This window comes from Pholcus phalangioides, unplaced genomic scaffold, assembly GCF_987345545.1.
Source record: "Pholcus phalangioides strain wild (caught in Gottingen) unplaced genomic scaffold, Ppha-v1.0 ptg000015l_1, whole genome shotgun sequence".
NCBI classification, from domain to species: domain Eukaryota; kingdom Metazoa; phylum Arthropoda; class Arachnida; order Araneae; family Pholcidae; genus Pholcus; species Pholcus phalangioides.
In genome coordinates this window covers 15,866,719-15,883,322 of record NW_028301608.1, presented here as the reverse complement: position 1 = coordinate 15,883,322, position 16,604 = coordinate 15,866,719, and the positions used below count along the sequence as shown (strand labels likewise).

The 16,604-nt window shown below is 38.9% G+C and overlaps 1 protein-coding gene across 2 annotated transcripts in view; it reads right to left on the bottom strand.

The window, feature by feature from the left end:
* The window catches only part of LOC149075538 (solute carrier family 41 member 1-like), a 54,392-nt gene extending 38,329 nt beyond the window's left edge, over positions 1–16,063 (bottom strand). The window contains exon 1 of one of the 2 annotated variants that reach the window (XM_089242933.1): positions 15,698–16,063. The gene's annotated coding sequence lies outside the window, so the exon portion shown is untranslated. Of the gene's footprint in view, positions 1–7,483; positions 7,840–15,697 lie in introns of those variants that run through there. The other variant, XM_089242932.1, reaches the window with a different exon arrangement.
* Positions 16,064–16,604: the final 541 nt, after the last annotated feature.

The following is a 16,604-nucleotide window of genomic DNA, read 5'->3' as shown; positions in this document are numbered from 1 at the left end:
TAATAAGTTCACAAAATATGGACGTTTAGTCTGAGAATGAAGAAAGCACGTCCGTGTACATAGTTTCTGCTGCGCAGAAAAAAAATTCCTTATATTGTATATTTTTTTTTATTTCGCACAGATATCGAAATTCTGTGCGCAAAGAAACAACAGGTCTCTGCAGATGAAATTAAAGAGAATGTGCCCACCATCTGGAAAATACGAAAAATCCTTGGTATTGCCGAATCCCCTATTCAGATCAGCAGGATTGTTTTTCTCATTTCTCCACAAAGCCTAGATAGGCACACAAATAAATATCTCTAGCTTGCCGCGACGCATACTTTGAGAAACACTGAACTGGACCGACGATTTTTACATATTTAAAAAAATAATTCTCCCCTTCTCGTTTTCATTTATAACTCATCTTATTTACACGTATTTTCCGTGCACTCATGCATAAGTGGGAAATCACTGTATCACGAATGAAATTTTGCTATATTGGCACCTATTCCAGAATCGGTTTCTCAAACTACGTCGATACCGACATTCCATTTGTGTAAAAAAAAAAAGAGTATACGTAACTTCCAGGAAGCAGCTTCCCATACCAAAGAGATGAGACGCGTACGCAGCTCGGCATCCTCACGAACTTCCTTTTACCGAAAATTACCGTAAAGAAAGCGCGTCCCTTTTCCTTCCTTGAGCCCGACAAGTTCTACTTTCCGCCAAATCAAGATATTGTAATATACGTACGTAACGGCTTATTGTGAAAGGGACTTTTAAAAAAATGGGGTTTTTCTTCCATTTAACCGTAATGAGGCTTGAAGAGAGATTTAATTCTAAACAAACTCTTTATACTTATTCCTTCTTACGGAGAGAATCGCTGTTAATTTCAAGAGAAAATTGCAGTTCCTTATTGCTTAATGCGTGGTAATAGCCGATACTTATTGTACAGGAAACCAATGCAATGACTAAAATATACAAGTTTCGGATTTTTTATTTTACCTCGTGACACACCAAGGATAATTGCTGAAATTCTACGGGACATTAACAATTGTACAGTTGCGTCCGAAAAATTCGCCGTCGGAAACCTCTCCGACAACAAGTCACCGCTAGAAAAATTCACCCACCATGAAGTCAGCGAACGGAAAATTGATCGCTTTAAAAATTCAATGACAACAGTTCAACGTGAGTGAATGAATGATCGAGTGAGTAAGTGAACGAGTGGATGAATGAGTGAGTAAGGGCGGTATTCACCAACATGGTTTAAACTAGTCACAATATTTTTGATAAGAGATCGATATTGGATAAATACAGGTGTTTAACCAATCTACGTTCATTTCTTTATCCAAAAATTGTGACTACAGTTTAAACCATGCCGGTGAACGAGTGGATGAATGAGCGATCGAGTCAGGTCAATCACACAGTCGATCACTCTGTGTCACTCAATCACTCACCAACACTAACCATTCTGTCACTCATGCACTTATGTATCATTTTACTGACTCACTCGGTCATTCCTCGCTCACATACTGGCTCACTGACTCGTGTCGAGCTGTTGTCGGTGAATTGTTAGTTGGTAATTATTCCGTCAATGAATGAATGGTCGTCAGTGAATTTTTTAGCGGTGAATTGCATGGTGGTAAATTTTTCGGCGAGGCATTCTCCGTTAACAGTTGTACAGCAATACCTCGGCACACCGGAATCGCGTGTTAGCCAAAATACTATTTTCCTTAGGTTTTCCATGAAAAATCGTTTAATTCGTTCCAGATATAGCCCGCAATTTAAGGATAAGTTTTTAAAACCTTAGGCGCACTATAGAAAAGAAAAATTGACCGAAGGCTAAAATGAGCAGACTTCAAAGTTGGATGAACGAGAATTTACAGGAAGATGAGATACTGAAGATCTTTGTATTTTACACTAATGTACACAACCAACACCAGCTTTTTTAGTCTATTAAAGGAGCTATACGCGGTAGTGCAGGTCGATAAGATACTCGCCTAAACTACGGAAGAATGTTTAGAGGTGTCTCGAGTTGGATATCCGATTCGTCGCTTTCAGAAACTCTTCTGACGCGGAGGTACAACGGAAACTGACATGACCACACATAAAAAGATTGCTACCGCAGGAAGTCCCACATCGAGGGGTTAGTGCACCAACCTCTCTTTGGGTATTAAAAAAGGGCACGATGTTGAACGTTGTCGTTCAGAATCGGCAATAAACTGCAGGTCCCGGTCCAATTAGTCCTAGGGTGCAAAAAGTAATCGTGATACAATGAAAATGATCTACTAAAGCTGGTGTTGTCCAGGGCTGTCTCTAGACCATCATGGCCAAATGATTTTTGCGAGGCCATACCTATTAAATTCTCGAAAAATTCAACCAAATCTCATTTTGTAAGGCCCTTCTTCGCTTGATGGCCCGGGTGGGCCCATGCGTTAAGACGACACTGTTGTTGTCACAACCCAGTCGAGTTCGTAGGTGTCCCCATTCATTTATGATTTGTTCAACTCATTTCTATATCCGATACATGCAGATGGAAAAGATAAGCTCCTAAATGTCGAGGCTGAATGACTGAACGTTTGATACCAAGAAAATTTCTTCCATTGAAAGAACTCGTGCTCTGAAAATATAGGCTCCTTTTTGTTTAAATTCATTTTCTATCTATCATTAATTTATCATTTTATATGAAATGATTCATAAACTTTCAGGAAAATGAAGCGCAGTTACATCCGGTAAAAGATTCCGAGGGAGACAGAAGTTAACCGGGCTATAGCGATTCTGATTTGATGATTGTAGCAAAAATTCAGTTCACAATATTGTGGCTTTGTTAACACAGGCCCCGACATTATCAGACGCAGTGCCCTCGATTTGATATATTTTGTGGGGGGAAGTATCGGAATTCGGCACCAAAGATTCACGCATTACCGCAGAATAAACAGGAATGCTGAAAAATGTCTACTCACCAGTGAAAATTCAGAATTAATCAAAGAAAAGAAATCTCAGAATGGATTGAAATTCAGAATTAATGAGAGAGAATCCCAGAATTGATGAAAATTGAGAACTAATGAGAGGAAAAAATTTCAGAATTGAGAGAGAGATGAATATAAAGAATTTGCGAACGAAATAATTCCAGAATTGATAAAAAATTGTGAAAATATGATGAAAATTCCGGAATCAAATCAATTTAAGCTCAGATACCTTATTTTCAACAAAAAAAATGTATTTAATGTATTCATACATTATTTCACTTTTATTACCGTAAGTGTGGGGTCATGTGCGACCGCACACCCCCCCCCCCCCCCCCCCAAGGGCAGGTTTAGGTTAGCCCGTACATCCATACCAAAGAAAATATCCTTTTGCCAAGACAGAAAAACCACGAAAAAAAAATCTTCGTTATCCGAAAAATTCGTATCACTGCAATCTTATCAAATTGCTATTGTCAGCGCTTTATTTCTGTTCTTCTGACGGCACACATACAAGATCAGAATTGAAGTTGGAGCAGATTCTCAGGCCTCGGGCCGACTGTCAGCATAAAGACTGGCCGTGAAAACCTGTGAAAGATTTAATAGACTGATAATGTAGGGTAAGTGTTGGTGTTTGTATGCGTACGTGTATGAGGAGGAAAAAAAATTTGTCCAACTCGGTCATGGTCAATCACACTTAAAACCTAAACCAGGCAAATTGCTGTCACCATTAGTTCTCTCAGTCAACAGTAACCAATTCAAGTCAGAGCAACCTCTCCAAAAATGGGAATGGGGGAAATACGTCACACGGGTGTCGTGACTCAAAAACCCTACAAGGTGATGTTACACAGCACCTTAGATAGATCTCTAGGAGGTGCTGTTACATCAGGAATTTTGCTATACTAGTAAAAAGTCAAGTTACGTTCAAACACTCAGTGCAATCCAGAAAGTGTATTTACTAAATCCAAGTCATATTACAAAATGAAACGCGTGTGTGTGTGTGTGCGCGCGCTACATTTACACTTCATTCCTTGTCAAGTTGAGGTTTATACAAAATTACATCTGTTTGTTTCAAAACAGTATATGATAGACACGATTAGTTCCTTGTTTCTTCTCTTTCTCTTTTTGATTATCATGATAAATGCGGCTAAATAAGGTGATAAATGTGGTTAAATAATCAGCAAATACGATTAATATGCGTTCAACTCCAATCAATTATGTACAAGACAAGCGTGTTAGTAAATGTGGCTACATAAAAGAAAAGTGGATAAATACGATTATTATGCATTCTACCTCAAGCAGATATGTACAATACAATTATCAGTGTATATTTTTTGTTTACAAGTCCTCCCAATGTGGAACATATTGGTTACCCACGGTTAGAACAGTAAATTGATATTTAGGAGTTCTGGTTGGTTGTTGTCACACGAACACGTGTAGGCGAGTGTTAACGGTGCATTATAAATGAAATAATAAAGAATAAATTTTGAAAAACCCCGCCATACACCTTTCAAGTCTTTGAAGAGTCCTTCGAGAATACACGAAGAGAGTCCATTCTTGGACCAGAGAGTCTTCAACCTTTTTCTTGTCGCGAGCACTGCCTGCACCCATTATCAAAAGAGGAGCACACTTACGGCAAGTTTGACGTACGAATGCATGAAATCAAGGTGATTTTAATCCTTGATTGCAATTTGCACAAACTGTTTAATTGGAAAGTTGACCAAGAACTCGCGAGCACGGAATCGGACACGAGCACTCAGGATGCTTTACGGAACACCGTAGTGCTCGCGAGCCACAGGTTGAAGATGGCTGCCTTAGCCCACTGATGAGAAAGAATTGGTCATTAAGCGGTGATATCGTATATTTGACTGATTTAAGAGGCAATGAGCAAATGCGGGCATTAACGATTAGGTTTAGCCACCGATTATTAGAGTGCTTATGTAATTATATTTTAATGCTACTCAGCGAACTTGTTAGAATTTGGGGTCTCTAGGCTTTACTCAGGTGGACCCGAGACCTACCGATACATACTGTACTTCAAATTACTTGCAATATGTGATTATCAAGCAACACACGGGCACATAGCTAACAGCTGGCACCGCAATTTACTGGTGAACCGTTGATCTTAGGGGCATACTTCCAGTTAGGAAGAGTATCCAAATACCGTGTAAAATTCAGATAACGCCGTTAATCTTGTGCAAAGGGTGCTATAGTTATCAATATAAAAAAAATTATTTTTACGGACAACCTGTGCTCAAAAACCTAAGCAGCGGGTTTAGTCTCTTTTAGGGCCAACAAAAGAAAGTCCACGTTTCTAAGTTCAATATCCGCTGAGGTATTTTAATTCAAAAATCTGAGAAAAATTCAAGAAAACAGCATAAATGGGGCAAAAGCATTTTCTGTTAGTTTATGACAATTTTCTCCATTATTTAAATATCTCAGCGAATATTGCACTTAGAAATGTTGAATTCCTTTTGGTGGCCCCAGGAGAGACAGGACAACAACCTTCTGATTGGATTTTTGAGCACTGGATGACACTACAAAAAGTTAATTTTTCTTCATTTCAATAACTATACAACCCTTTGCAACATAAATGCCGTATCTGAGTTTTACACATTATTTGGATTTAATTTAATTATTTAATTATTAACTTATTTAATTATTTTTATTATTTTATTTTCATTTTTCTAACTGGAAGTATGTTCCTAGGATCAACGGTTCGCCAGTAAAATGCGGCAAGGCGGAATTATGGAATCACCCTGTATATGCATGTACATTAGATCAGTCGGCTTAGTTATTGACGATACTACGATGGATATGAACATGGGGTGAGACGGACTTAGGCATGTGCAAATAGTCTCACCGGGCCTAAAAATATATCAGCCACTTACATAACTTATACCAAAAAAAAAGAAAAACGCTAGCTCAAAAATACCAATTTATTCATGTCAAACAAAAAAAACATGACTTATGCCATATTAAAACACACAGACCACCACTCCTGAGGTCAAGATTTTTGAATGATGTCTCCAATCAGTATTTTTAGCGAGAACCCACATTGATTTCTCATAGTATATTTATAGTAAAAAGGAATTAAAAAGAAAAATAGGTGCATCTCTGGCGTCTAAGCTAGATGCCTATTAGATCAACGGTATGGCTACAATGCATATAGACACTGTAAAGGGCCAATAAATATCCCAAACCCGACCGATATCCATAAATCCATGCAAAAAGACTAACACCGGAAAACAAACATGGCTGATCAACACGTTTCAAGCTAACGCACCTATCATCGATGGACATGTTTATGAATTTATATATTTAAGTTAGACCTCAGTATAACGTTACCCTTGGGGACGGAATAAAAATGACTTCAAAAGCGGAGAGACTTAATAATGAGTACGTTCAACTTGTTGGAAGGGAACCTTTAAAACTAACGTTATAGCCGAGGTTACATTCTAAACCATCAACGTTATGCAGAAGTCTTGCTGTATCTTCAAGCCTTTTAGGGCGGTATTCACCGACATGGTTTAAGCTATAGTCACAATTTTTTGATAAGAGATCGATACGAATTGGTTAAATTCAGGGTTTTAACCAATCTATGTTGATCTCTTATCCAAAAATTGTTACTACATAACAATTACTACATAACTACTACTACATAACATTACTACAAAATTACAGGTTTAAACCATGTCTGTGAATACGGCCCTTACTCACACATTAGTAACAATTGCACTGGTGTCTCACCGAGTTAAAGGGTCCTCGAGCCAACCAGAGGCTTTCCGAGTTATTAGAGGTTTTTTTTAATGTATAAACAAGACATTTGATATGTACTGTATATAAATACTAAAGATTCCACACATTGCTTGGGCCCCAGGACCAGCCCTGCGAACTCGTTTAGACGGCTCTGTAGACCATACATATTCAGCACATAGTCCGCGAGCAAATGTGGACCCCGAGCCATCTGATGTGTGGCCCGTAACCTAAAACCTAATTTTCCGAAATTAAACAAATCACATTTCCAGATCGCTTAAGTGAACCATGATGTAGTTCCACGTCATTTGAGTGATCCGCCGATCATTTCGAGACCATTCAGCGGCACACCTTCAGAGCACCGCAGAGCATTCCCAGATCACTCGATGAGTGACCCGCGGCATATATTCATTGGTCATTTGAGTGACCTGTAGTACATTTATAGATCACTTAAGTGACCCATGGTGCTGTTTCAGATCATTCAAGTGGCTCGCGACACGCTTTCAAGCCAATGAAGTAACTCGCACAGTTTTAAAGGTCGAGATCCATCATTGGACACTCAAACGACGTTACAACAAACTTCAAGCGACCGAAAATATTGATTCGCTATAACCAGAGGTTGAACGTACAGACCGAGATTGCAATAACGGGTAATCAATAATACAAATACGGAAATTTCTAAATTACGAACGTTTTTGCCCGCTATAATTCATATCAATCTTAGAATTAATTAATTTGTCATACCTCTTACAATTAATTAAACGATCGAATTTTGAATTTACACTCACCTCACACTTATGATATTGACACTCGACAGCCAGAGAAATTAGAGGAAAAAATAAACGTCACAAACGTCGACACGACATATCCTTGACTAATTCGGGACCACAAACATTGAAGAACTGTTTTTTTTTTTTAGAGAGATTAAGTAAAACGGGAGGATAAACCAATCAACGAAGCGATAAATGCGATGACTATTAATAATAACAGCAATAATAATGTTCACTCTTCCAAAGAAAACAGAATTAGTTTTGTCGGCTTCGACAAGAGAAAAAAAAGGAGAGCACGAGGAAGTGTAAGTCCCAGAAACACGCGCACAATAATGTACGCTTCTTTGCGCATCGATACGCTACCGCGAAATAAAGCCCACGGATAAGTTCATCCTTAGCGCGTTTGTGGGATACAAGATAAACGCGCGCGCGCAAATGCACGTGTGCACGCCTCTCTCTCTCTCTTTCTCTCTTTGTTTTGTTTTCAAAAAAGAGCTGGAATAAATCGTATTTTACGAAAAATCAATGTTTTTTCATGTGAAAATAATTTTATTTTTTTACTTCAGGGAAAATGTATATTTTCACGAAAGAGCGTGTGGTTTTTCGACATCATTTACACGAGGAATTAAATACGGTCAAACTCGGTTATAACGACATCAAAGATTCCACGAAATTTTTGTCGTTTCAGTTGAGGTTGGCGTTTGCGTGCCCTTTAAGGGGAGTCGATACCTTTGACATGGTGAAAACTATAGGCCGGGATTTCACTATAAAAGTTTGATTAAATCCCTTTTATAAAACTTGAAAAATCCAGCCAATAAATCTCATAGGTTACATTCGAGCAAATGCAACCGATAACCTTACCGGTTGAATTTTTCAAATTTTATAAAAACTTTTAGAAAACTTTTATAATGTAATACTGGCCTAACACTATAAATGTTTAATAAAAATTTTCTTATAAAACTTGAAAAATGTAACCAATAAGCACATCTGTTACATTCGACCGAACTTAAATGATTCGCTTATTGGTTGCATTTTTTGTAAAAGTACTTTTATAAAACTTGAAAATTCAACCAATAAGCGCAACCAATATGATCTTTATTGGTTGAATTTTTCCCGTTTTATCAGAGAGCTTTTACAAAACTTTTATTCTGTAATCCCAAAATTTACAAAAGTATTAGAGATGTGTAAAATTTTGTAACAGCATTGAATAGCACATACAATCAGAAACCATGTATAAAAACATTTAAAATAAATCAATAGTTTAAAAAAAATAGTATTTTTCAATAATATTTCTATTAGAGCAGTGTTTCCCAACGTGGGCAATATCGCTCCATGGTGTGGTCGACGAAAAAACTGTCCAGGGGGCGATAGAAGCTAGGAATTTAACATAGGAACCTACGGGTTCACTTGAGTTGGGGGGGGGGGAGGATGAGGCGAAATCATAGGATCCTATGTTATACCCGTAGCTTCTATCGCCCCCCCCCCCTCCCCTCCCCCGGACTATTCCATCGCACGCCAGGGGGCGATATTGTACACTTTGGGAAACACGGTATAAGAGCATAGTTTTTCCACCATGTGTGTGTTAAAGGTATATCAACTCCCCTTAATTCTTTCAGACGCTAGTGCCACAAATGCGTGGGTTATTTTTTTTCAATGTAAAAATTTTTTGTTTTAACCTCATTGAGTTAAGCCCAGAAAAGACTGCGTTTTGAGTTAGAAATATCACGAATATGAACTTTCAGGAAGTTTCTTTTAAGATGACTTCAAAGAAAGAGCACCTTCGAGACAAGTGTTATTTATTACATGAAATTCAGTAATAAAATTCTGGAATACAAATTGCCTGTGAAAGTACAAGCACGGTGCTCTTCTTTTGATGATGGCGGGTATGGCCCCCATAAGGGGAGAAGCTGACAGGGCCAGGGACGATTTTCATCATTTTTTTGTTTTTTCACGCTATAAATTCACTATAAAGGGGCCCATGCAAAGTCTGGTCTGCGGCCCGCCAAAAGTCCCATCCTAGGGGACCCTGCTCCAGGATGTGGGGGCCATGATGGCGGGTACAAGAAGTGCTCACGAATTGAAAAAGTTTGAGGACGTCAGCATATTAGATTATAGCAATTCCAAATACGATTTGAAAAAAAATATCGTTGTAGAAGGATTTGTCGTTACAGTGAGGTTTCACTGTATCAATATTGTACGTGATTATCATTAGAAATGCTAAGTAGTTTTGGAGGCCGTATTTGCCCACCCGTTATAAGACGCCACTGATTTTATAATCCGACATGGCCATTCCAAGAATTTCTTCATCACCATCATGATTACGAAATCCATATCGATCCATTAAAGTACTGTGAAATTACCGAAGATTTGTGACATTTTATCGGGGTATTTCCAACACGGAGCAAGCGCTCATGCGCTACGAATAATCCATCAAATCAACGCAATCGAAATTCGATAATTCATAATAATTATTTCTCATTTTACAATCACGGGCTTATGCAAGCTTGGCTTATATCAAGCTTACGAAAGCTTACAGAAACGGAGGTGTTGTGAGGCCACACATCGCAATCCATAATACGTTCATAATAAAGGCCTCGCTATGAACGTTTTTATACGTCATGTAATTATATCACGGTGGATATTCTTGATCCGGGCCTGGGTATTTTGCGGCTTTCTACACTATCTGCATGCGTAGCCCTCGCAAAGGAGAGGCTGACTGGGCTCTTTAGTGTTGTCTATACCGTACATCTCGTACTACTTAACCGTCCTCAACCCATGGCCCGCGGGCCAAATGCGGCCTTGGAGTCATCTGATGTGGCCAGCGACCCCAAACGTAATTTAAAAAAAAATGAACTAAGCAACACATTAAAACAGATAACGTATTGGACCCACTTCACAGCTCCGAAGTACAGTCGAATCCCGTTACAACGAACTCCAAGAGACCAGAAAAATCACTTCGTTATAACGAAGTTTCGTTAAAAAGGAATTCCAGATTTTTACATTGTTCCTATGTAAACTTATCCGGGGGATTATAAAAGTTTTCGTTAAAACGAGATTTTCGCTATAACGGTATTCGTTAAATCGGGATTCGACTGTACTTAAACACCCCTTGACACATTTATAGAGCACTTGAATAACTCGGGATACATTTAGAGAGAACTTAAGCGACCAGAGGTATGGTTCCCACACTGCTTGAGTGACCCATAATGCAGTTCCAGAGCACTTAAGCCACCAACGACACTTTTACAGATCACTCAAGTGGGTTGCGACACATTTATAAGACACTCAAAGGACCCGCGACATATTTGCAGATCATTTTGTTTTATGCATTTATAAAATTTAGAGCAACCCGGCTAAAAGTCTAGGCTTTGGTTGTTCCAATAGACAGAAGCTGATTTACGATTTTGCCGCCTGTGGATTACACGAATTTTGCCGCCCAACTCCATAGGCGGAGATAGACTTGGAAGTCTGGGGAGTGGCAAGGTCATTATTGCTGGGGGAGGGCACGATGATGATGATGTCAATTCATATACATACATATAAATTGGATCTGCCCACTTCACTTTTGATGCTGGGGGGGGGGCACCCCCCCCCCCGTATCTCCGCCCATGCCCTTCTCCCATTCTAACCTAAATTACTTGACACCCATTCGTCGAATTCGCCACCTTGTGGTATAACGCGACTCTTGTAAATATGCCCGCTTGTCCAAGTCACTCTTTTGATCATTCACATATTCACACACACTCCCCAGGTCACTCTTTTGGTCGCTCCCTGACATGGTCCCTCACTTTATAGGTCAATCTATATGATTATTCACATGATTTCATTCCTCTTTTTGTCGTTCCCAAGCTCACACACTCTCTAGGTCACTCTTTTGGCCGCTCACTGCCATGTTTCCTAGCTTTCTAGGTCAATATCTCTGATTATTCACATGCTTTCACATGATCTAGGTCAGTGGTTCTCAACCGGTGCTCCGCGGTCACTCGAGGAAAATGAAAAACAACAGTAGATTAAAAAAATAATTATAAATATTTTTTAAATAATAAAAATAAATCGGTAACTCTTTGATGAATAACTAACAAATAGGCCTACTGGGCTCCACCAAAGAAATATTTTTATCGAAAAGGGCTCCCCGAGTCAAGAGAGGTTGAGAACCGCTGCTCTAGGTCATGCTTTTGGTCACTCACTGGCCTGGTCCCTCGCTCTCTAGGTCACTCTTTTGGTCATTCACATGCTTGCACACGATCTAGGTCAGTGATTCTTAATCTTTCGAGAAGCCTTCGACCCGGTTGATTGCTTTTTTATGAGTGGAAGACCTAGTCGTATACACACGGTAAATGAGAAATAAATGCATAAAAATGAAACGGAGAATCACTCACGGCCCGGTTTAGCTGATGTCAAGAGCCGGCGGTTGAGAAGCGCCGCTCTGGTTCACTGTTTTGCTCACTCACATGCCTGCAAACTCTATAGGTCACTCGCTCTCTGGGTAGAGGTAAATGTGTGGTGGGCTATACAATTTTTCCGCCGCTTCTACTAATTTTCTTGTACACTCATTCCTCAAATCCGCCGCCCTGGGCTATAGCCCGCTGAGCCCCCGCCACTATGAATACGCCACTGCCAGTAGGCCCTGGTGAATTAAGACGGCCCTTAGGGGGAAGTCCTTGCCTGAATGTTACGTTCTTTTAACAAAGTGTATCACATTTTTTTTCACATGATATAGGGAAACCGCTGCACCTTTTCAATAGTAAAGCTTGAAAAACGCGTGAAATAGTTTTAATAATACTTCATTCTCTAGCTGATGTTTTAAAAGTGCAAAGAGATTAGAAATACATAAGCTCACAGCTGAATGTTGTTTCAGCTGTTCGTCTGCGACCTCGACAGAGATGTTGCGAGTAAACACATTTTAGAAACAAAATTTTTGCGCTTGTTTTTGCAGTGTTTTCTTCTCAAAATTGCAAGTTTATACAACTGTATTTAGCAATTATAATCGATGCAATCACCTGATGAACCATACCAAGTGCTCAATCATATACGAGGCACTGTGAATAAAGCAAAATAAGCACGTACTTAGGGCATCAGGAGAAAAGGGACACCACAAAAAATGATCAAATTATATAACTTTTTTAATGTACGTCTTTTTCCCCCAGCCATCAACCATCAGCAAGAAAACCCCAAAATTTTGGGAGCATTTGATTGTAAATTTGAAGATATCTTTATTAAAAGGTTGATCAGGGCTCCCGACCGAGGGAGAGTAATGGGCGTGGTGCTCGGCCGGGAACAAGCCGGAATTTCGGTGCCCCTTGCAGGTAGAGGAAGCAGGTTAAAGGGTGACTTCTTCTCCCCTTCTGGTTCAGCGCCCGGGGCATCAGACTTGCCTTCTCCCCCCTCCCCTCCCCTAGGGACACTGACCTGACTCTATTTCCGTTAAAAATTCGGGGAATTGCCACCGCCTTGCCAAAATATATACAGAACCCCCCTCCCCCCTCCGAAGCGACAAAGAAAATTTTAGTTTTTAGTTGCGGCACTGAAGGTGACACAAAAGCAGAGAAACTAAATTAATTGTGATCAAGAACTCACATTAATGCTCGCTTTTTGGATTGAGGTTTCACTCAATTTCCATAAACTAAGCCCAGAGCCATAGATCTCCTCAAGGGTGAGGCTGAGAGGACTCCAGCCCGGGGCACGGAACGATTCTCATAATTTTTTTCACGCATAAATTCATTATGGGGGGGGGGGGGGTGCGTGAAAGTCTGTTATGGGGTACCCGCAAAAGACCTTCGCCTAGGGGCTCTGCGCAGAGCCGTCTCAACGGCTTCGTAGGCCTCGTGCAAAACAAATTTTTCTGAGGCCCCACTCTCCTACATAGCTATAAATACCTGCTTACCAATCCAATGGTATAATAAAATCCTATAAATACCTGCGTACTACCTCTCTCTCTCCAAAATTTAACCAGATCAAATTTTCACAAGGCTCCTCTGGCATTCGAAACTACCGTTGCTCCGGAAAGAAAAACTTTCTGAACCCCCCTACAAATAAATACACTTTACATACCGACTTTCGAATATGTAAACAGACCTAATTGTCACGAGGTCCATGGCTATGCAGTAAAGGGGATGGGGGCGCCAAAATCGTTTCAGTGCATAGGGCCTTCATATAATATAATGGTTAATCCATCCCTGACTCCCCACGAAGCCAGCGTGCCACCAACTCATGGGCCCCTTCTATTATTAATTATTATTCCAGAGGTAAGAAGGGAACAACAAACATCACGAAGGCCCCGGCTGGACAAATCGCAAAAAAACTCTAGGCACCAGAATAATTTTTTAAATGCCAAACATTTTTTTACCCGAAGAAGAAGGTTCAAAATAAAGCTTTTTTTCCCCCTTTTTTACTTTTTCGGGGTATAGTGACCCGTTTTCATGTTGGCAGATGAGCTGCTATAAATTTGAAACCTTTTGTGCTGCTCTCAGTCTGCAGTTCAGTATAACTACGCAAAGAAAATTTTGAAATTTTCGCCGTGGCGACCTAGAGCCTGGAATTTGTCCAGATTTTTGAAATTGCCCAGCAGGAAGAGTATAGGAGTAACAGAAGAACATTTAAATACTATGATGAAGTGTGAAAAGTGTGAAATTTGCTTGAAATATAAATGAATTTCGGAAAAATGGAATGTTCCCTTTTGAAAAAATAACCTCCTCATATACTCTATTAATAATCATACTTGTGTCATTGTTTAGATATTTTTTTTTATTTCAATATATGATTTACAGTGAAACCTCGATATAACGATATTCTGCGGACCAAGAAAAAAATATCGTTGAAGGGGAGGGAGATTATTGTTATATTGAGAGGCGATTATAAATCCTCACATGCCGTCAAATTTATAGGTTGCTGTTGGCATTTTTTTCTAAATCGACGTTGTTAGTACCATCAGAAATGGCTTCTGAGCATTTATTCGCAGCAAAAAAATTTCAATTGATAAATTGATAAGCAAAATTAAGTTAGATGATATTAGATTATATTACGTTATCAAAATTAGCTCATTTTCAGCAATTACGAAAGACATTGTACACTAAAAACTACAGCATATATTCGAATGTTTTTTGTTACTGTACGTTTGCTACGACTGCAATGAACTGAAAGTTTCAAGGTACAGGAAATATTCTTTGAAATATGGCAGTTTTCGTGAAATTTTACATACATTCCCAAAGAAAAATTCAAATTTTTTTATTCAAACAGCTAAAATACTGTATTAAATTCTGAACATATAGCGAAGATTTTAGTTCATTGCACGGCTACTGTTATCTGGAACGCTGTTGAAAAATTTCACGAGAATATCTTGCATTGTTTTGAGAAATTTGATTTCATGTGAAATAAAGTAATGGAAGAAAATGTATCTTCAAAAAATGAGTGAAGATTTTTACTTTTGAAAATTGTTGTTCTCCAAATGATTTCAAATCAGCCATAACTTCGTTTTTACTTATTGCATGTATAAGAATAAAACAGTTTTGGATTCTGTGTTAAAAAACATTGTTTCAAATAAATGTATGAAACCATTTTCGACAATTTTTAAAAAATTCGTCATTTGAACGTAGTCAGTTGCTTTAAATGTAACCCGATATAAATACTAAAAAAGGAATTGAGTGAAATTTTACGGTAAAAACCCGACTTAAGAAAAAAAAATTTTTTTTTAATAATATTGCAAGGCATAACAACATGGCCCCACATCCTGGTATAGGACCCCTAGGCTGGGATCTTTTTCAGGGCCCCCGAAGACGGACTTTTCAAGGGCTTCTATAGTGAATTTATAGCGTGAAAAATCACAAAAAATAATATTTGTCCCGGGCCCCAGGGCTGGAGCCCGGTCAGCTCCACCCTTGTGGGAGGCAATGTATAGCAGTCTCTCCTCTATAGATAAATTGATGGAATTTTGAGACTGTTAAACAGTCAAGGTAAAAAAAATTAAATAAGCAATTAATGCATTTGCGTTCATTTTACGCCCAGGTGCGGCCTCACCTTTCGCAACTGCTGAAGTAATCAGGCAGCATCTCACAGGACATAAATTCGATTAAATAATCAAAACAAAATAAGAAATTTCGAAGAGATAATAATTATTATTTTTTTGCATTTTATCTTGAAATAATGATAGATATGATTTATCTTCTTTTCTTTTTTTGGGGATCGGACTTAAATAATCACGAAAATAATGACAAAGGAAAAGTGTCAAAACCTTACCTGTCGGAAGAAAATGATAATCATTTACGCATTCACCGATTAATCTTATCGCTATCGATCAGAATTCTCATCGACAAAAATACTGACGCATTTTCCAGAACGTTCCGGGAATGTTTATCTCAACTCATCGCCTTTCATTTCTGCCCTCGTTTTTCTTCTGAAAGAGGAAAATTATCTTCTAAGGAATTTCATTGTTGCGGACGTAGAAATAAGTGAACATGTTCCGACATGAATGACCCTCTCTCTCTCTCTCTCGTCGAACCGGTGCTTGCGTACGGGCTTTTTTTTTTATCCTTTACTTCAGGCAGAATGTAGGACCAATAGGTGTCCACGATGTAGTCATATAAGATGCTTTTCAAGAGCTACAGGCCCCACACTCTCTATAATATGTCATGATAATAATCATGAAAATGACTATTATTCCCAGGGCCGTCTTAAGAACATCATGGGCTCTCGGGCCAAATGATTTTTCTGAGGTCCTACCTGGCAAATTTCCGAAAATTTCAACCGGTTCTAATTTCTGTGAGGCCCCTCTTCCCTTGAGGCCCCAAAGCCGTGCCCGGGTTGGCCCATGCGTTAAGGTGACACTGATTATTCCCCTCAAACCAGAGCCGCCCTTAGGGGTGTGCGGCAAGTGCGGTCGCACCGGGATTATCGTCTTGGGTGGGGGAGGATTATTTCTTTCATTTATTCTGGAATTCTGAAATTATTTCTTTCATTTATTCTGGAATTTTGAAATTATTTCTTTCATTTATTCTGGAATTCTGAAATTATTTCTTTCATTTATTCTGGAATTTTTAAATTATTTCTTTCATTTATTCTGGAATTCTGAAATTATTTCTTTCATTTATTCTGGAATTCTGAAATTATTTCTTTCATTTATTCTGGAATTTTGAAATTATTTCTT